The sequence below is a fragment of the Hippopotamus amphibius genome, chromosome 4, assembly GCF_030028045.1.
Source record: "Hippopotamus amphibius kiboko isolate mHipAmp2 chromosome 4, mHipAmp2.hap2, whole genome shotgun sequence".
NCBI lineage: Eukaryota > Metazoa > Chordata > Mammalia > Artiodactyla > Hippopotamidae > Hippopotamus > Hippopotamus amphibius.
Window position 1 is genome coordinate 6,938,761 of NC_080189.1, and position 21,847 is coordinate 6,960,607.

The following is a 21,847-nucleotide window of genomic DNA, read 5'->3' on the forward strand; positions in this document are numbered from 1 at the left end:
TTCACTCTTTTTCTAAAATAAAGGTATAGTTTAGAGCTGATTACCTTAAACCAATAAGGAAATGAGCAGTTTTTCCTGCTAAGAAAAATGAAATGCAGTTTGAGTAATATTCCTTTTACCTGTGTCTTATCCCAACTCTAGAATGTAGCCCTCCTGGGTTTTCAACTGCACCCCTGGCAGGTCTTTGCCTCTTCAGCTCTGAAATACGAGAATATCCACTCTTCTTTTTAGAGGATTTGGGCTTAGATTTCTAGCCTCTTGATTCATAGAGCTTCATAATGCATCAATTATCTTGAGGGAGGGAAACAAGATGTATATTTAAGAAATCCAAACCCTCCATTTTTTTTTTTTACTCCAGCACTGCACAACTGCCAAAAGCTCTTTTGATTTTTCTGTTTCCCAGAACCTGTGTGCTGAAGCAAACACTGAAAGCTTAGACTCTATCAGGGCACAGGATTGGCAATTTCCCAGGGAAACAGTGGCTGCAGATCATCAGTGTCAATGCTCTGGTGCCTTTAAGATGTAAATTTTATTGCTTAACTGACTTTTCTGGTTCTTCTGGGCAGAAGTACTGGCATGCCAAGGCTCCTTCATCCTACTTTGAAGAAAATTCCATGAATGTAAGATTATTTTTTGGTAGAAATAGGACATCAACATTTAGAAAGCCCTGATAATAGAACTCTTTAACTCCAGCACTCTTTTTTTTCTTCCAGTTCTTTTATTTATTTTTAATATTTTTATTAAATTTTTTAAAAAGTTTATACAATTTTTAAAGGTTACTTTCCATTTACAGTTATTACAAAATATTGGCTATATTCCCTTTGTTGTACAACATGTCTTTGAGCCTTACTCCCCATACCAATTCTGCTTTTTATTTTCAGTGAAGGAATAGGAGTGTTTCTAAGTGAGCACAGAAGACGAATGTGAGAGAAAGCCTGATAGTGGACTGCCAAGGGGCTAGTGATTAGCTTAACTTTCTCCTAGGAAGAAATTTGATTCTAAACTATAATTCTCAATGAATAAGCATCAAAATATTCACATTTGTTAAACTGATGACATCACAGGAATTTTTTTTCTTGATGCTTACTTGTTTTGTAACCTTAATCTTTTAACATTTAACATATTATATTCTTAAATTCTATAAGGCACACTAGAGAGATTCAAAGAAATTGTATTTTCTGTATTGGAAGTGTACTTCCTATCTAATCAAAACAATTAGATTATTGCTCCAAGAAGAAAAAGAAAAAACACCCTGTCTTTGCCCTGATCATTCTTTGCAAATCACAATGGATTTGGGCTCCAGCCTCCCTGACATCATACCTACAGTTCTTTGCCTCCATGTGCTATGCCCCTTTGGATGATCGTTCCTTCTCTGAATCCTTGGGATCTGTGTGTTCTTGTGGCTTCATAGTGGTAACTTTCAGGGGAAACGTGCATAGAGGAAGAGATCCTTGGTTCAGGGGATATTGGAGGCCTGAGCTTGGGGACTCAAGTAGCCAGTCTTTGTGCCTGGTCCCAGACCACCCAGCTGCGCTGAGCTGATGGTTTGGGACCAGCAGAATGCTGTGATCTCTTTGGCAAAGCATCTCCCTTTCCAAGCCAAGGAGTAGAAAATGAGAAGGGGAGAAGAGCAGAGAATAAGAGATAACAAGACAAAGCCCAAAGTACATCAACATGCAGAGTTGAGACTGAGATTTAGAGAGAGTACAGGGAGTGGGTTAGCAAAGAGAAAACCAAGTAGGAGGGAAGGAAAGAGGGAAGATTCCAGCTCTAAACAATGATTCTCCATGTTGGTGCCTCACACAGGTGTTGAGGAAGAGGCTGCAGGGTTCTGGGCAGGGAAGATTCCTAGAAGTCATGTAATAGGTCTTTGGGAAAGGATACAGCAAGTTCAAAGCCAGATAGAGGTCTGTCTAAATGAAGTTAGTCAATCAGTTCCCACTAGTTCACTAGAAATGAGGAGAAATTACAATGCACATTGGATCCTCGGGTGCGACAACACTGGAAATCAGGAAAGTCTAAACAGATAAGGGGATATAATTCAAGGCAGAGCATTTGCCTGTATGTCAAGTACTCCCTGGCTCAACTCTGTGTGTCACCTGTTGGCCTTGCCTCTTGTTCTGACCACATGTTTGCATTCACTCTGCCCTTTGTCTATGGTCCAGGGACCATAAATCTCTCTCATTTCCACTTCATCACTTTTCCATGGATTGCCTCCTCTCTTAAGGTTACTTTTCCCATCTGACACATGGAAGGATGCAGCAAATGGAGAAGGAGGGCAAAGAAGAGGAGAGAGAAAGGAAGTGGTTCATCTCCTGCCCAACGTGTTTAGTGCTAATCATACCCGTGGATTCTATTTGTGACTTGGTCATGAATCAGTTTTTTTGTTTGGGCGTGGTCTTAACTACTACTGTCATTTTTTTCTGATCTATACCATGAGGGGCACAGATTAAATCAATACCCCCAAAACTGTGAGTCAGAATCATTGGGAGCTTGTTAGAGACACCCATTGTCCCCAGGTCCCCTTCCCAGAGAGTGGTTTAGGGAGTCTCAGGTGGAGCCCAAGAATGTTTATCTTTGCCGAGCCCTGCCCTTTCCACCTTAACCTGAAAGACTCTGTTGAATAGCCAGTGCTTTGAGTCCTCTTCTTCTAGGTGGGTCTAAAGGATGTTCTAGCTGCAAACCTCGATGATTTCAATGCCAGTGACTCCAGCCAGCAGCAGGGGGTGGGCATAGTGGGAAGAGCATCCGTTTGCAGGGTTGTAGGTTGACAGAGCACTCGCAAGAACACCACTCAAAACGTGACACCCAGGGTGAGGCTCTGCAGCTTTAGGGTGCTTCTTAAAGATAGGTGAGTAGGTGGGGGTGTAGCTCAGGGGTAGAGCATTTGACTGCAGACCAAGAGGTCCCTGTTTCAAATCCAGGTGCCCCCTCTCCATACTTGCTTTTACTCACTGAACATAATGTTCTACATCCAGCTTTTTCTACCACACTGATTCAGCCTGCAAAGGGTAGAAGAAGCAGGGCAGGTCTTCACCAGAAACCTGCAGCTCTAGATAAACCTGATTTCTTCAAGGAGGAGTCAGTTCTTATAGGTCCTGTAGTGAACATTTATTCCTTTTGTTTTTTTCCCAGCATGTGAATCCTCTTAACTCCTTTTTGGGAATTCACAATTGTCTCAGTCTTGGAGGAAGACAGGGACCTATCTCTGGCTGAGGAAGGCAAAAATGCCAGGAGAGACAGAGAGAGAGGGAGAGAGAGAGAGAGAGAGAGAGAGAGAGAGAGAGAGATTTTAAGGAATTGGCTCACATGACAGTGGGGGCTGACAAGGTTTAATTTTGCAGGCCAGCAGGCTGGAGACTCAGGGAAGAGTTGATTTTGCAGTTTGAGTCTGAAGGCTGTCTGGAGGCAGGATTCCCTATTTCTCAGGGGACTTCAGTCTTCTTCTCTTAAAGCTTTCAATTGGTTGGATGGGGCCCACCCACATTGTGGAGGGTAATCTGCTTTACTCAAAATCTACTGATGTAAATGTAAATCACATCTAAAAGACATCTTCACAGCAACATCTAGATTAGTGTCTGACCAAACATCTGGGTACAAGAGCCTAAACAAGTTGACACATAAAATTAAGCAGCACAATTGGTAATGCCTTAGGCTTGGCCAACTATATGCCCATAAATAAGACTATCAATGTGGAATAAATCACACCGAGAGGTAAGAGAACTTGGAGTTCATTCTGGAGGTGGCAGGGGTGTGGCAATGACAGTGGGGCCAGTGGCTGCAGCCAGTATCCATCGTGGTGACATCAATGGCTCCCTTACCAGGACCTGCTGAAATCCTGTCCACTTTACGGGCATTTTGTAAGGGAAGCTCTTCCGGCCTCCCTTCAGCCCTGAGCTCCCTGCTGTCCTGGAAAGACTGCCTTCTATGTTTCCATTAGCCTGGGATGGCCTCTTCTTTAATTAAAGTGTCCTGACTGGTACTAGCAATGAGTAATAGGCAAAAGATCCTCAGAGAAAAGATGGGAATGTGGTTTGGTCCTGGCCTTATTGGACCTGAAGATAATGAAAATCTAGGTGTTTGTGGGAATGCTAATCTAGGAGCCCATACGACATAGTAGAAAAAATTGAATGAATATTTGCCTCCTGTCTCCAAGGGACCAAGTCAAGTTCCCATGGAATACCAGCAGTGGCTTCAGGACTGGACCCTAGCAGTTTAAAAGAAAGCTAATCATAATCTCAAGTGTCACTCTGTATGGGCTGAAACCTGGACTTTCTCTGTATTGGGATCATCTCTTATCTCCCATCACACAACCTGAAATAGCTGAAAACGGAAGATGATCATGAGGGTTGCCAAACTTTAATGTCAGTGGAATCTACAGCTTTCCACAGTCTCCTGGCTGAAAATAGGTCTGTGATTAAGAAAGAGTGGGACTTCAGGAATTATAATGTGGATGTATGAGAGCATTTGGAAAACTCAAATTATACCAAATCATCTACTCTACTGAATCTCCCTTGCCACTCAAGGTAGCCCTTTCTCCCTGTCTGACAGCTGACTAGCCCAGACTGAGGGGTTTCCATCGCAAGAAGTGATCAGTTGCCCCACCCCTCATTGTCCCTTAATCTCCAGCTATAGAAAGACCTTAGCTGACTCTGGGTACCAATGGCTTGGAGGTGAAGACTTATGCATGAAAATAATTTCAAACTGGCTAATTTATACCAGCAAAGATCTAGAGAACACACATTGATGTGGATTCTTGGAGTATTTTGTAAAGTAAGAATATAATTTTAAGTAAGTCTGGATTTATTCTTATGAGTGTACCCATTCAACATTCTACTTAAGATAATCACAGTTGGAGCAGCTGGGATAAACTTGTTTACTCAGTTGTTGACTTGAACCAGGAATCACAGAAGGCCTTAGGAGTGTACAGATCTCTTGGTATGATGTAGAAAGAATCCATAGCCCTCCAGGGATAGGAAAACTGGAATGGATTTATCATGTGTGACTTGCCCATCCAAACAACGATTCCTCTCACTTAAGTCTTGGAAATGCATGGGTATGAGGAGCTTCTACATCTTTGAAAAGCATTTTAGTAGCTGTTCCCTATAGACAAGGATGCTGGCTGGAGACTACAGTAGAAAGGGATTTTCTGATTTCAGTGGGGATGGGAGGATCCTAGGGTGTCAGAGTTCAAGAAGTGTGATTCTTCATCTCCAGATGCAAGTTAGGGATTACTCTATGTGGTCTGTGCCACACAGATCTTGGTTGTTGTTGATTGGTCATGAGGTCCTTGGGGCTGACAATGGGAAGCCCACCCCAGTCCTACTTGATTTGTAGCTCTGAGCTAACCCAATAGTTAGCACAAAAGAGATTCCTGACCTCTCACCCAGTTTCCAGATCTGAATCAGTTCAGAGAACTTGCATCCCTTGAAAGGGAAATCTGAGTAAGCTTGAGTAAAGGACTCTTCCAAACTATCCAACCATGGGATGTGAATCTTACTCCTAGATTTCCCCAGATGTCCTTCAGCCATTGACCTGGAAACTCTAACTGGGGAAAGGCACATACCCACACATCTTCCAGATTACTGGTGTCTATTGCCTCTGTGAAACTTCTACAGGTCCAGTATTTGGGGGAACATCGGAACATCCCAGGAAAGACTACATCCTGCACCTTGCCCTGTTTAACCACCACCATCAAAGCTGATAGCCTCTCCTGGAGGATCCTATCAAAGCCAAGGATCAGACCATGAGCAAAGGGAGGAAGAGCAGATAGTAGGATATGTGAGCGGAAGCTTAGGTCCATCCGGTGGAGCCCAGGAGGAGGCTGTGGGGGAGACGGGGTCCTGAACAAGTCAGAGTAGATACAGCATGGGAAGGAGGGGAGCTCAGTACCAACTGCAAGCCATGGCTTTCTGAGCAGTGCCTGCAGCCTGGAATTCAAGAAGACTGCAAGGTAGTGAGGAGAAGAGATGGTGAGGCACCCAAAGGGAACAGCCTGTAGGGAAGGAGAGATGAGTTACTGGACACAAGAGGGTCAGTTAGCAGTGAGATCGGTCAGCCAGATCTACAGATATGAGACCAGGCAGTGTTTCTCAAACCTGATTATACATTCAAATTATTTGAGAACTTGTTAAAAATTCCCTGGGGATCCTGATACACTACATGTGATAGGCACACCCTCCTTTTAATCCCTCCTAAACTCCAAAGACTCTGAAAGACAGCCAGAGTTTACAGGAACCACTCTTCAAGATGATTCTAAAGACACTTCCAGCTGTAGATATCAAAGTTGGTGCCCTCAGCTGGGGAGCAACGCTAAACCGTTGGCATGATATTGGCCATGGTGGGATTATTGACAAATTGGCATATACTACAAATCAAACACTACTGATTGTCTTTTCTTTCCCCTTGAGCTGATTTACCAGTGCTTCACTCAGCAAGGCAAAGGGCATAGATGGCTGTCAGGTGGGGGTGCGGGTGGGATGGCTGTGGGAAATGGAGCAGGGAGACAGGAGGGGCCAATTCACAGGGGCACAGGCTGCCAAGTGGCATAACTGACAAGCAAGCAGAGGTCATAGCGTTGAAGTTCAGGGCTTTGTCCAGGAGGTGAAACACGCTCATCAGATGAGGTTCATTCTTCTTACTCAGGAAAGTAGGTCACACCACCCCAAGTTCAAATTCGGCTCTGAGTGTTGAGATTGCAGTTTCCTTTCACAGGCTGAGTTCAGATCTACGGGAAGGTTGCTCTGCTCTCCTGCAGCCCCAGGTGACTTCCATAATCAATGTCCCCACTAATGTGGACGTGGTGGGGGACATTTTTTTTTTTTTGGACTGCACAGCATCTGAACCCTATCACATATTTGGGGAATATGCAATTACATGAATTTTATTAAAAGACATACCCTCATTTCTTACTCCAAAACCAAAAATACCAGACACTTGGTCTCCCACTGTCTGGTAGTGAGGACTCGGGTGTGTGCCCTTAGCATAACCACTGCAGACTTTGGATATTAAGTGAGTGAAACACAGAAGCAGGAAGAGGTGAGACTTCCTTCTGGTGACGTGGATCTGACATCAGCTGCAGCCTGACCCTTCTTTACAGACTGGGGCTCTGTGCAACCTTGGCTAAACTCTGGGTGCTTCATTCCCCTGGGAGCCCAGCCAATGTCTATTCCTCTTTCCCTTCAGTGTCATGAACTACCTGACAAGGACTGCCTCACCTGTTTCAAGTAGCCATAGTTAGTTTCTGGTTTTGCACCCAAATTTCCTACCTGGTACATAAATTGCTGTTAGGAGTGGATTTCAGGCAACAGATCCTCATGAAAACAGTATTGATATCCAGACTAGTTAAAGCTAGCGTTAGGGGAAATCCAGTTAGCTCTTCAGGTCTGGGAATCTGTCATAACCTGTAACCCACACTGGCACGATGGGAAAGTGAATTATTGCTGGTGGTCATTGGGAAGGCAGTGCCTACCAGGACACGGATACCCATGAGTTTCTTGCCGTTGAACTGGAAGATGACTGATGCTAAAGGCACCAAAATAATCTAGAGAAACAATGAAAATCTCAACGAGAAGAACCAAAATCTCTTCTCTCTAGCAGCCGTATGACTTCGCAGAAAACCAAAGGCAACCTTTGATTCGGCAAGATGGCTGAATGACAAGGTCAATTTAATTCACAGCTTCCTAGCTTCCCCAGTGTGAAAGCTTAGGGTTCTGATGTGGAAAGAGTGAGATCCCCAAGAGTTGTCATGGGGATTCATGAGAAGATTTGTAGAACCCCGAATATACCTAACCACTAAAACTTCGGCAGCTCCTTTGCCAGCTCAAGGAGGCCCTCCTTCTCTCCTGCTGATACTTTTCCTGCTTTACCACCCTTCTCACCTCCCCCCGTCCCTCTTTTTCTTTTGATCTATAACTTGAGAAAATCCCACCATACCCTGGAGAGCCAATTACACAGTCCCTCTTGCAGGTGAAGGCTTAAACGCAAAAATAATCACGAGACTGCTGATTTATAAAAACAACAGTCTAGGGAATGGGTGTGGAAATGAATTCTTGACAGCATTTGGCCAGGAAGGAAAAATCTAGTGTTAAGCTCTGCTGAATTCTGGATCCAGTGTCCTACTTGGAAGAGCTGGGCATTATTTTTATTGTTTGTTCAACTTGTTCATCAAAACCAGGAATCAGAGTTTTTCAAGGATAGATGAGATGGAGATGCCGGAAAATCCTTGAAGACTAAATCCTTGAAGACTTTAAGGGATTGGAAAGGTGGGATGTGCTTACGGTGTGTGACATGCCCCACCCCCACCCCAAAGCTTCAACCAACACAATGGTTAGAAGACGACCCCATCCACACAACCTTTAGAAATGCATTGTTTACTGGAGTTCTCGCATCTTTGAAAACCAACTGCATCACGTGTCTTTGTAGACTTGGAATGTTGGTGAGAGATGCTGTCATTGAAATGTGTTTTTGAATTAAGTGTGGACTTTCTTAGTGGAAGAAGCTAAAGCGTGCCCTTGATGACCACACCACATGCTGGGTGGAACTGACTGCCTTGACAGCCTGCAGGTCCACAGGCTTGATCCAAAGGGACCCTCCCTGTGGAGTTCTTGGCACGTACCCAGAATGCGCATCTCTGCAGCTTATGTTTCCATTTTTACAAGCAACACTGCAATGACCAACCATGTACAGGCATATTTGCACATCCATATATATAAAGCAAAGGCATGAATTTATCTTTTGATTACCAAGCAGCTTTCCAGGAAAGATACATCAATTACATTCCCATCAGCCCTGTTTGGATAGTACCCACCAACTTTTTAAGAATTACAGTAATTTTGTATGAAAGAAAGACCAATGCAGGCATATGCCTGCCGTTAAATCCCCAATTCTTATCTTTACAGAACAGGACGGGGAACGTTGCTAAGGGAGAAAGGCAGCCCGAATAGGATGACAGCTGAAAGAGTAGCTAGAAATTGACTCAAGGGGCATAGCAGCAAAAATTCGATCCCCCAGACTAAGGCTATATATTTTTAAGTTTGGAAGAATAGAAACCAAACTGTTACCAGCAGTTATTTTCCTTGTGAGATTAATTTCTATTTTGTTGCTGATGCCTAATTGTGTTTTCAAATTTTTCTGTATTTTTTTTAGTCAACAAGTGTGCATTGAAAATCTGTAACGTACTCAACAACAGACAAGGCACTGACATGAGATATTCTTTAAAGGAGCAATATTTTCTTTTTTCCCGCCCCCTCCTCCTCTTCTTCTTCCTCCCCCTTCTTCTTTTTACTGCACACAACTTTCCCATACTATAAGAATAATCGAGCCCCATTCCTAACAGGCCTGTCCCACAGTCCTCCATGGCCCCCTGGGTGGCAGCCATCTGATGTTTTAGCTGCTAAGAGGGGTCAGTTAGTGAGCCCACCGCCATGTATCTGCCAGAGAAAAGGCGCCCATCCTTCAGTGGAGGGTGGTCTGTCCTGCTGTGCGGTCCAGCTTGGCAAGGACAGGCCTTTAGGACCCCAAAGGGCCAGGCTTGGCACCTCTCCAGCTATGCTGACCTGCTGGTTTGGGGCCTCCTGTGGGAGCTGAGGCTGCATTTGGGCCTTGCGTGGAGGCTGCAGGCTTTGTGGCCAGATACCTGCCCTGGTGTCCACAAAGTCCCTGGAGACTCTGCCAAGGCCATGGACTCAGCCACAGTATGAGGGGAAAAGACCAGAGCAGAGGAGATGGTAGAGGAGACCCAAAGTCCATCCTGTGGTTCTAGTGGGGACGGTGTGGTGGCCCCAGGTGGGGGCCGAGGGAGGGAAACCTCAAGTCAGGGCAGAGGAGGCTTCTGAGTTCCCATAAAGCACAGGAGAGCATGAGCTCATGGCCAGAAAAGGGTCAGTTTGCAGTGAGATCCATCTGCCAGGTGCCCAGCGGCAAACTAGGGAAGAATAGGAATGCCAGTGTGCTCTTGTTGCAAGGGCGGGTTCACATTGGTGAATAGTGCTGAATGACAGGCACCCCAGCGAGGGGGTATAGCTCAGGGGTAGAGCATTTGCTACAGATCAGGAGGTCCCCAGTTCAAATCTGGGTGCCCCCTAATGAGCCTCCTTTTGTCCCCTGAAACAGCTGCTCTCCCCCCACACTGAAATCTCTAGGAGGACAGAAAAGAGAAGAGGTGGGGTCAGGACCCTTTGGTCACAGCCCTTCCTTTGTCACAAACCCAGTTTGGCGCCGTCACCCCTCCCCACTGTGCTGGTCAGTCCCTTTCTCGTGGCTTCAGGTGGACTTTTGTCTTATTCTTTGCCAGCCCAGCACTGGAATGTTCTTCCTCTGTTTCAGCAGAAGCTTCTGGGCTCTCAAATGAGGGGCCAGTAGGAAAAGGAGCTTATGGTCAGGAGAGGGCAGGGCAGTCAGGCCATGGGGCCGACCAGGGAGAAACAGAAATGACTGGGGTCCTAGAGGACCCCTCCCTGGAGAGGCCACAACCATGAGGAGTGTCACTTAGGAAAGGGTTTGAAGTGGGCTCCTGGCTCAGGGAGGAACATCTGACTGCAGGTGAACAAGGCATGTGGTTCAGATTTTCAGGCCCTTGCAAGCTGATCTCATTTAGTACCAGGCATCAGGTGGAAACCTCTCAGGTCATCTCTTGGGAAGGCCTATGTCACCCCATCCAGCCAGGGCTGGGCCACAGGAGCGGGAAGCAGATGAAGGCAGCCAGCCAGGTTGTGCCTTGCCCCAGGGCTGGGGGAGTAAGAAGAGCCCAAGACTGGCCATGTGGATCTGGCCCCACCCCGGTTATTAATCAGGTGTGTGTGCTTGGACACGTTTCTTAATTACGGTCTCTTTTCAAGCCTGTGATATGGGGCACAAAACTAACTAAAAAATTGGGAAATGGGTTGCCAATTCTCACTTTCCTTTGGGATCTTCTCAAGAGTTTGTTAAAAATAGAGTCCTTTGGTCTTACTCCCAACCCCTTCTGATTCAGGTGATCTGACCTGGAACCTTGAACTTCATTTCCATGAAAGCCCATCCTGCTCTCACCACCTCACATGCCTGTGTGTGATGGGCAGCCTGCTTGGGGGACTGTGGCCTTAGTTTAGTTCAGAGGCCCTCCACTGACACAGCCATGGCTTTTACACTGATGTCCTTGGCCCTGGGCGGCTGGGCATGGGCGGAGGATGGTGCAGAAGGGGATGGCCAGCAGGGATGCCTTCCATGTGCGGTAGAGCAGTTCCCGTGGACTCACTAGACATAGGGGCAGCTCAGTGTCTGAAGGAGTTCTGGATATAATTACAGAGGTCAGAGGTCTTCATTAGGCAGGAACAATAAGATGAGCTTTTAAGGACAAATGTGTCTTGCCTGTTCCTATTTTTACATTTTCACTGATTTTGGAATGGGATTCCAGTTTCCTTTCCCTGGCTGGAGCCAATAATTCTGCATGGAGGAGCGAGAGAAAAGAGGCAGGGAGAGTCAGGCCAGCCCTTCCCCCACGCTCTTTTCCACTCCTCACTCCTTGGCATTAGTCCCACAGAGCCAAGCAGAATCCTGTTCTTCCCCAGACCCTGGTGTGGGTCTGGGAGTCTGGAGCAGACCCAGTGGGAGCTTTAGGACCCAGAGCCTAAGTCCAGGACCTCTGACCTGCAGCCCAGCAGGGGGACTCAGGAAGCTAAGCGGCTACCCCACTGCAGGGGCACAGGGGCTCCTGCAAAGTAAACTACTCTGTGTTATAACCCACGGGGGTGTGACGGAGACACACCAGCCCCCTCTGTGGAGAAGGTGTGGATCTGTGAAAGGTGAAATCTCAGGCTGGAGCTGAGGGAGAACCAGAGGGGCTGGAGGAGTCAGGGATCTGTGCCTTGGAAACTTCAATTTTTCTACCAGTCACCTGAAGGAGCATCTTAAAATTTCAGATTGGATCTGCACTTTCTGAGGAGTTGTGAGTCAGAGAGTTTGACAGGCTTTTTTCTTCTCCAGGTGTCCTGGCCTGGAGAAGGGGGAACAGGTAATGCCAGACCCACTTTGGGATTAAAAGTAAGACAAAGTAGGGGGCACCTGGACTTGAACCAGGGACCTCTTGATCTGCAGTCAAGTGCTCTTGCACTGAGCTATACCCCCTGTCCTGGCAGAATGGTATAATTAACACCTTTTACCTGTGTTGACACACTGTGATTCAGTCATGCTGGTTGGGTTGTCCTGGTCAGCTCTGCTTCTCTGAACCCTGGCCTCCCACCTGCCAGGGACAAGCCCTTCTTCCCCCATCACTTCTATGTGCATCTGGCTGAGGACCCCCGGCAGCCTGGTTGACCTTTAAATGTGGGAAGACCTTTCAAATCATCCAGATAACCCTCTCAGGTGATGAGTCACTGAGCGTCTGCTGTGTGTCAGGCACACTGGGATGGTGACATAACTGGGGACAGTGCCTTCTCCTGCCTGAAAGAAGGTTCAGAGCCCACGTCCAAGAGTTATTTAATGACACACAATAACATTCATGAGAATTCGTCAAGTGAAAAAGCAGTTACAAAACAGTGTGTCTGTGAGGAATTACAGGTGGTTTCAGGGTTTTTTTGTTAACTTAAAAAAAAAATTATTATTTAAAATTGCCGTTATGTGGGATCTTAGTTCCCCAACCAGGGGCCGCACCCACACCCCCTGCACTGAAAGCATATAGTCTTAACCATTGGACCACCAGGGAAGTCCCCTGATTTCAGTTTTTTATGTGCTTTTATTTCTCTTTCAACTTTTCTGTATTGAGCATGTTGCCTTGTAAAAAAAAAATTGTTACTTAGGAAAAATGATGCTCTAGAGGAGTTCTACTTCTAGGAACGTATCCTTCAGAAATACTCATGAACGCACAGTGTGTGGACAGTCACTGCAGCCTTTTTCTGTATTAGTGGTAAAGTGGAAACCACCTAAATATCCATCGACAGGGAATTGGTTACAAACATTACGGCACAGTCATAGGGATATGATGCAACAGTAAAAGATAAAATTGGCCCAGAGTTCTGTCATGGAAAGATGCTTAAACAATACCATTAAGTGAAAAAAGCAAATTTTATGACATATATGTGTATGATATGAGCTCATTTGGGCTTTTAAAAAGATACTGCGTATACATATTATGCAATAAAAACATTATACACATATACAAAGAAACTTATGTATAAACATAGGTATCTACATCTCCATGCATATACATATACACCCATGAAAGGAAATAGACCAGATAGTTAATAACGGTAACTCCCAGCAAGTAGGGAGGGGGTTCTTTTATTTTTCCAGTGTATACATGTACAACAATAACTCCAATGTCTGCACGGTTCCAGCCTTCCAGTTGCTAAGTGGTTAAAAATAAATGAGAGAAAGCCCTACAGATATTGTCCAGGAAGTCTTTGCCGCTGGAAGGCCCTCCCTCTCCCTCAGATCCCAGTCACTTCCCAGTCCAAACCCCTCCTGGTCCTTCCCTCATCCATCACCTCTGCCACATTAATTTCAGGCCTTTCTCTTTCTGCGATGCTGTCACTCTTGTTTCTCACACCTGTTTTCCAGTGTCCACCCAGCTTGAAAGGCATCATGTTCTATGATGTCTCTGATTGGACTGAGGGCAAAGGGAACCCCTGCAGTGGACCCAAGACCTACACCCAGCAGCTCCCAAGCCCCTCAGCCACGCCTACCTCCTCCATCTGGGCCTCCTGCAGCCTCCCCAGAGGCCTCTCAGACTTAAAGGAACTGGCGCTCAGGTAGAGTGAGGGTCACCCGAGGAGCAGACAAACTGCATAGGTGTCTGAGAATAATGAAAGGAACAGCTCGCTTCCCAGGTCCGCCAAGGCTCACGATAAATCAAAAATGAGGATGGCAGTGCTTTTTAAGGCAGAGAAAGGTTTTTTGGTTTTGTTTTCTCTTTTTTTTTTTTCTTCTTTTTTTTCCTTAAGCTCTTTATTGGAGTATAATTGCTTTACACTGTTGTGCCAGTTTCTGCTGTGCAACAAAGAGAATCAGCTGTATTTATACATATATCCCCATACCCCCTCCCCCCCACAACTTCTTCCCACCCTCCCTATCCCACCCCTCTAGGTCATCACCAAGCATCGAGTTGATCTCCCTGTGTTATGCAGCAGCTTCCCACTAGCCACCTGTTTTACATTTGGTGGTGTATATATGTCAATGCAGAGAAAGATTTTTATATTCATACTTGGAGTAAGGTATTCAAGGAAGGGACAGGCCCCAGCTGAGTGATGAAATCATATACACAACTGACAAGACCTCCTCCAGGTCAGAGGGAGATGGCTAGAGGGAGGGGGGTGGGGGGAGGCACTGTTAGGGAGCCTCCTAAAGGCAAGAAAGAGGTGAATGAAGCTTCTGCCCATGCGGAGGAGGAACCTAAGGCTGCTGTGCCTGAAATGGGTACTGACCGCAAGCACCAGGGGGCATCCGTCCCCTCCATCTGGGCTTGGACTGTACTGGCCCTAAAAGCACCAGTGCCTGTGCTCGGGAGCTGGCTTCCCCTAAGCGGCCTGCCGGCCTGCAGCTCTTGTTGGAGGCAGTATCACAAGGAGTCAACAGGAGCGCACTAGCTTTCACTCCAGATGTCTCTTCATGGTCCAACATGACATCTCCCACTTTAGCATCATCTGTATCTCCTAGCCGGCGGGAAGGGGAAGAGGAAACACAAGCTTCTCTCTTTCAGAGCACCCATCACTTTTGTCTCCATCTCATTGACCAAATCTATGCCCTTTGCCTCGCTTAACTCCAAGGAGGCTGGGAAATGTAGTTTTTCTTCTGTGAAGCCATGTACCCAGCGAACAACCAAGGAGGAGGAGGGAACAGAGACTGGGGAAAGCATTCAACCTATGTTTCACCGTGCCTTTTGATAGCTGCAAGGGAGTGCAATTTGTTAACATTAGAAGAGCCAGGAAGATGGAGATCTGGAAGGATCATTAATGTGATTTTGATGCTACTGAGGATGAAAACAGAGGGAAGCAAGGAAAATACGAAGGTTATCCTGGTTCTGAAATCTCCCACAAAGCCTGCGGGGTCCCCAGCGTGGGTGCACACATCAGTGAGGATGAGGAGAGCGCCATCAAGGAGATGGAGATGGCTTTGAAGGAGAAGGTCGAGGGATGGTTGAGGAGCTGGGACCCAGAAGGAGCAATGTGGGGAGCGAGGGTTGGGAAGGGGGAGAAGGCAACATCCCCGGGTGGGAGATTGAAGGGAGAGAGACATCTGCAGGAGGATGCTGGGCACCAGATGTAAAAGGGGGAGTTACAGGGAAAGGTTAAGGAGGAAGGAACCGCCCCCATTGAACAGGGTTCCACAGACTGGCTGCAGGGCTAGTAGGATTGGGTTGCAGGACTGGAAGGAGCAAAGAGGAGGTGAGGTGGAGGTTGCCATCAGTGAGAAGAGCCTCAACATCAGGAGGTGTCCAGGAAGGGCAGGGGCAGGAAAGGGACCAGCAACCTTGTTCTAAGCCAAAGGTCCAAGTGGTCATGAACCTGGAATAATAAACACCACCTCTCCAAGGGAAAAAAGTACACATTTTAAAATTTAAGACTCTTGTTAACAAAATGAATGAGCTTTAATGAAAGAGAAACTAAAGCATAGCCCTGAAGCTAAAAGAAGTTTTGTTTTTACAGGCACTTATGCCCTATGCTGATAAGAGAACTCGGAGAAGACAGAATATTTACAACACAGGGAGTTAGGTGAAGAGCTATTTGCCAACTTATCGAGTGAGACAAAGTCTCAAGAAAGACTGGACTTGACCGTGCTCTGTCTTAAATGGCTTTTCTCTGTATTGTGTTTTCCTGCCATTCAAAAGCAAGAGATTGAGTTTCTTGCTATCAAATAGTTTTATTATGAGAGGCTGTTTTTAGCCCATCTGGAAGTATAGACTTCTGCTGTTGATGTAAACCTGAAACATCATGAAATGTATTTTAGGTAGTTGTGAGAAAGGTCATAAAAGATGGTTAGTGTCGGATGTAATAAAATTCATGAACTGTACTTCTGAATTACATGCTACAGCTCTGAACCCACAATGAATTCTTACATCATCTACCAAAATGCTCAGCTCTTTGTTCTCCAAACCATAGAAAGTCATCACGTTCTTTAGTTTTGAGGGAGTTGATATAATTCACTGATCCCTTCTGCAGAAGTTTACTTTTAAAGCTTGAATGAGACATAAAATTGTCCTTAATGATTACACAACCCACACTTACACTTTCACATGTGGATATTTTATCCTCTACAAACTCTCTCAGCTCCATGAGGGCTCACTCCCTGAGAGCTACAGGTCCTGGTGCTTTGGCTTGGAAATACAAGACCAATTCCATCCCGTCCCACAGAGGATGACTGCATTGAGAAAGGGAAAAATTAAGGAAACTATGAAATGCTGAAACAGCAATTGTTCCTGGAAGATGCCATTAAGGTCAAGTTATAAATAATGTCCATTTAAGGATAGGGAAGAGGAGGACCAGAACACAAGATGCTGGCCAGACAGAGCTGGATGAGGTAACCTGGCTCTGAGAAGGCTTCTGGAAGCTCTGCTAAAGCTGCTTCTCAACTTAGCTGCAGACCAGGAGCTCTGGCAAGTGTTTATACCTGGGCTCCACCTTAAATACACGGATTTAATTGGTCTGGGGTGGGGCCTGGGAAATGGCACGTCTACAGACTCTTCAGGTGATTCTAATTTATATTTAGAGTTAAGAATTGCCAACTACCATAGTAAAGCTTCACCATTTACTGGTTCTAGGAGAAAAAAAAAATTTACGTTGATGTCTGATAAGGAAGAGGTTGAAATGCAGCAGCAAAAGGTAAAAGTGAAAAACAGGTAGGGGGCACCAGGATTTGAACCAGGGACCTCTTGATCTGCAGTCAAATGCTCTACCCCTGAGCTATACCCCCTTCTGCTATGGTATGGCTTAATTAATGTTATGTCTGTCCAGCCACACCCAGACTCCCTGTAAACCTGTGAGTTGCCACTTTAGGATGGACCTCTCTTAGGAACTGCCAGGTCTGCTGCAGTGAAAACTCATCAGCCTGCCACAGAAAAAGGAACAGGCACGCTCCTCAAAAAGCCTGCAGCCTGTGTCCCCCACTCCCCACCCACCCGCCAGGGTGTGGGCAGCAGCCTGGAGAAACAATGACACTGGCTATAGAATGGCCTTCAGAATTGGATGCCTGGACCCACCATGGTGGGCACCGAGAAAACACAAACTCAAGGTGATTGAGGTGTCTGTCCCATCCCACCTAATGAGGGCCTGATCCTCTGGAGCCGACATTCAGTTCAGGGTACTTTCTACTAAACTACAATCTAGGACACAAATGACCCTCCCAACCTCCGCTTCTTCAGTAAATACAGATAGAGAATCATGGAGAATGATCCATTCCTAGAAAAAGTCAGATGTAGGTGGCTGGGTAGACTTAGGAATACCCCAAATCATTAATGCTAACATAATTCAAGGGCCAAGAAATGCTCCTGGAGAAGAACCACACTCCACTCAGAGGCTCTTTGATTTGTGGGCAAAGCCCTATCCCATCTGGAAGATGAACTTACCTTGATTGACACCTTCCATAATCACAGCCATGCCAAAGCCCTGCTTCTGCTGTTAGAGAAGCAGGTGAACTTTCTCTCCTGCAAACTCTCTCTCCCACCCATTGGAATCTCTCCCTTTTACCCACCAACTTCCTCCTTGGGGCCTTGGCAACCCAATAGCTACTTCATCTCCTCTCTTGGCTGAGAAGCTGGGAAAATGCTGATTTCTACGCTGATTTCTACCATGATGCTAACATCGAGAAGCTTCCACATACATCAGCTTATCATACATCAAACCCGGGGAACCAGGATCTCATTATCCCCATTTTACAGATGAGGAGACTGAGGCCCAGAGAGGCTAAACTTCTTGCCCAAGATCCCCTGCATATATATAAAATATATATTATATAGTTTTTATATATATATAATATAATATATTATTTTATATGTATTAGAAACTCTACATTGAATTTTACCAATATTCAGAAAGGAGAAGTCACCAACACCTCATGACCCCTTAGCCTCAGGCAGAGAAGCCAGAGTGTGTGACTTAAAGGAAATTCCAAAAACTCTCTGAGCCTCAGTTTCTCATCTGTAAATTGGGGGAAATATCAATTGATATGAGGATTAAATAAGATACTATCCTTAGGATAGTTTCTGACGTGTAGTAAGCACTCAAATATAACTAGCCATTATGACTACAGTTCTGGATAATTCTCACCTTCCCAATCCTGTCAGGTCCCTGCCTTTCACTGCTTACTGAGCTCGGCATGAGATCCTTTCTTGTTTGAACACCAGATGTATCCTTACTTAGAATCCAATTGAAACCACCAATGTAGTATTAATGCAACCGTCTCTCTTGATACTGAAATAGCTAGTGTTCCCTTGGGTTCTGTTACAGGAAGCTAGTTCTTTCCACTCTCTATTTTTAAAAATGGATTTTTTTAAAAAAAATTATTTATTTATTTGGCTGCACCAGGTCTTTAATTGTGGTGTGCAGGATCTTCATTGCAGTATGTGGGATCTTTAGTTGCAGCATGTGAACTCTTAGTTGCAGCAAGTGGGACCTAGTTCCCTGACCAGGGATCGAACCCAGACCCCCTGTATTGTGAGCATGGAGTCTTAGCCACTGGACCGTCAGAGAAGTTCCAAAAATGGATTTTTTAAATTAAAAAGAATATTAACCTTTTGATCCACTTCACGCATCTCTCCCACCCCTCACCCCCCCACCTTTGGCAACCACTTATCAGTATGTTTACCCATATGTCTATATCCTTATGTTTTTTATTTACCTCCTATGAATAACATATAGTTTTTTTTTTAATTCAGTGACATTCTTTGTCTTTTTACTGTGGTATTTCATACATTTATATTTAATGTTAATACTGATATTATTTTGGTTTAAAATTTCTATCTCTTTTGTCCTGCAAATCCTAGTTTCTTTTTCTCTCCTTTGTCTTCTTTTGTAGACCATAGGAAAAGACCCTTATAAGTTAGATGAGATCCCTGCACCCTGGAACACAACTTGTGAAAAATCCACAAGTGTCCATTGAGCTAATGGACTCCTCTGCCAAGGGGATCACCTGAAAGATGATTAGTGTGTGGCTGACAGAAACTGGGACCAGGAAGTACACAAAGGAACCAGTGACCTTGTCTGCTGTTGAGAGTAACCTAGACTCCTGAGGTTGGATTTACATAGAATGAAAGGGAGCTGGAGAATAAAATCATTAGCACTTGCCCTGTGCTGACCTGGGTGGGGACAGGTGTATCTGGGGGACAGCGATGTTCTCAGTGCCCACAAAAGGTGGCCCCCAGAGAGGTGTAGAACCAGCCCACCCCTCCCCACCACCGACCCTCCAACTCCCTTTGTTTGGACTGCAGGCTCACCAATGGCATGCTTTCCTCCCCAACGTCTGTGCTCTCGCTCCAGCACAAGAGGTTACCTCTGCTTAACAGAGAGGATGGACACAGCTAGACCTCAGCTCCTCACCTTCCCTCCATACCTCAGAGACATCTCTCCCCAGCTGTCCTTAGCCCTTTCCCTTCCAGCTCAGAGAAGAACATCCCCCTCCCCTCCTCCTTCCAAAGTGAATGGCTCCATCTGTACTCTTGTCCCCAGGACTGAATTGACTCAATTCTTTCTCCATCTGTTCCCTCCCCCCAGCCCAAAGCATGCTCAAGTCTCTAGCCTAAGTTTGATTGGGTTTCCCACCTTCCCTGGCAGCTACTGCTATACTTCTCTCTGGACAACAGTCATTTTCTTTATCCATATCTGCTTCCTCACACTACTGTATCCCTCGTCCTGTACATCTTCTCAATCGCCAAGTCCTACATATTTTATCCTGAAAATTTCTCTGGAATCCCTTTTCTCCTCTGTATTCATTTCCTTACTCTGTATGTCATTGGGCAAATTCTTTAACTCTGTTAGCATCAATTTGTTCATCTTAAATAGGCATCAGTTTCTCATGACATATAAATATGGCAACTTAAGATAAATTGCCCTGCATGGTACTAACACTTAGTAGGTGCTCAAAAAAATAATACCAGTTAAGGAAATGTCTTTTGGCAAACTCCCAACCATTCTCTGTGGTGTCTCCTAAGTGATCTCCTCATATAAAGGAACTGAATTCACTTCTTTACAGCCACAGACCTCCTATTGCCCACAGAACAAAGTCCAAATTACAAAGCATCCTTTACACACAGATTATCTTCAGTGTGTAAAGGATGTTCATCTGTCATCCACCTCCAGCATTAGGTCACAGCCACACTCCCTCCACTCTCTTCCCTGCAAAGTCATCTTACACACACACTTACAACCCACTCCAGGTACACACATACACTCACACCAACATGCACAGTCACAGACACACCCACACATACACACAGACATGTACCCACATACCTTTTAGACCCAGAAAGCACTCCCAAAACATTGTATCTTTGTTCCTTTGCACTGTCCATCTGGCACGCCCTTCCCCTACACTGCCTGGACAGCATCTTCCAGACCCAGCCGACCCCCTATCTGTGCAGAGCCATCACTAAGTCAGCCCTCAGAGCAGCCTGGCTGCACTCTGAGTGCCTTTCTATCACATCTAATATATTCTCATGTTGCAAAACACTCTTCCCTACGAGAAGAAGAGCTTCTAAAAAGAGTGAGGGATGCACCATCGTGTGTTGATTTCACTCATCCCTGGGTGCTCTCAAGGCCTGGCCTCTTGCTCGGCCCAGTAAGCATTTAAAGAACTTAATTGGGGGACTGATCTCTCTGTGGGTTTTGTTCTCAGCCACAGAGAAAGAGATGGGGGAAGGGAGGCTGCAAGGCTGTGGGCAGAGGGCTCCCTGTGGACCCAAGTGGCCAGAGGACAAGGGGAAGAGACCCATACTCAGCGGGCAGCCTGCCCACTGCCTGCAGACCAACCCCGCTGATTCAGGACTGCAGGGCTGAGGGTGTGGCTCCAACACTGCAGAGATACCAGTTGTTTGTTCATCTGCTGGGTAACAGGATACGTAGTAGCTTAGATCTAGCCTGCAGACTAAGGGACTCTGGTTCACATCTCCGTGCCCACTACTTACTCATGATTTTATTCATTTAATTCTTGTTTTTGTTGTTGTTTCTTGGTATTTTTAAAAAATGTTGTATTGGACTGTAGTTGATTTACAATGTTGTGTTAGTTTCAGGTGTACAGCAAAGTGATTCAGTTATACATATACATATAGCTATTCTTTTTCAAATTCTTTTCCATTTAGGCTATTACAGAATATTGAGCAGAGTTTCCTGTGCTACACAGTAGGTCCTTGTTGGTTATCTGTTTTAAATTTAGCAGTGTGTACATGTCCCTCCCAAATCCCAAGTGACAGTGAAGCATCTGTCTCCCAGACACACCAGACACCTCCCCACCAAGCCTCTGCAGAAGTTGTTCCTCCTGCTGGAAATGCCTACTGTCCCGGCCCTTAGGAATCCAGAAATACACCAAGGAGAGCTTCTCATTTGCTTCCTTCCTCTTCACCGGGTACAGGGAGATTCTGCTCTCCCCATCTAAACTACTGGGCCTCCCTGGCCACTGTGGTTCAAGGGGAACAGGCAAGGTCAGGCACACCCACCCTGCCCCCCACCACGATCCCATCCTCTTCAAGACAGTCACAGAAGGCGGTCCTTACCTTTCACTGGCCTTGCAGTCCTCAGACGGATATGGGCTGCTGGTTCAGCCTGTATGAGCTTAACATAGTTTCAGGGCTTTTATTACATGAATTGGGCTTTGTAGGAACAGTTCTTAGAGACTGGAAAGTAATTCAAGTAGCACAAGAAACCCCGTGAACTCCTTCCCTAGGCGGGAA

At 45.8% G+C, this 21,847-nt stretch overlaps 3 non-coding genes across 3 annotated transcripts; 1 reads left to right on the plus strand and 2 right to left on the minus strand.

Moving 5' to 3' along the window:
- The first annotated feature begins 2,861 nt into the window (after nucleotides 1–2,861).
- TRNAC-GCA (transfer RNA cysteine (anticodon GCA)) lies at nucleotides 2,862–2,933 on the plus strand. Its single transcript has one exon. It is a non-coding gene; the product is annotated as a tRNA-Cys (tRNA).
- Nucleotides 2,934–12,030: 9,097 nt separating this feature from the next.
- TRNAC-GCA (transfer RNA cysteine (anticodon GCA)) lies at nucleotides 12,031–12,102 on the minus strand. The gene has a single exon. It is a non-coding gene; the product is annotated as a tRNA-Cys (tRNA).
- A 4,707-nt stretch (nucleotides 12,103–16,809) lies between these two features.
- TRNAC-GCA (transfer RNA cysteine (anticodon GCA)) lies at nucleotides 16,810–16,881 on the minus strand. The gene has a single exon. It is a non-coding gene; the product is annotated as a tRNA-Cys (tRNA).
- Between the last annotated feature and the right edge of the window lie 4,966 nt (nucleotides 16,882–21,847).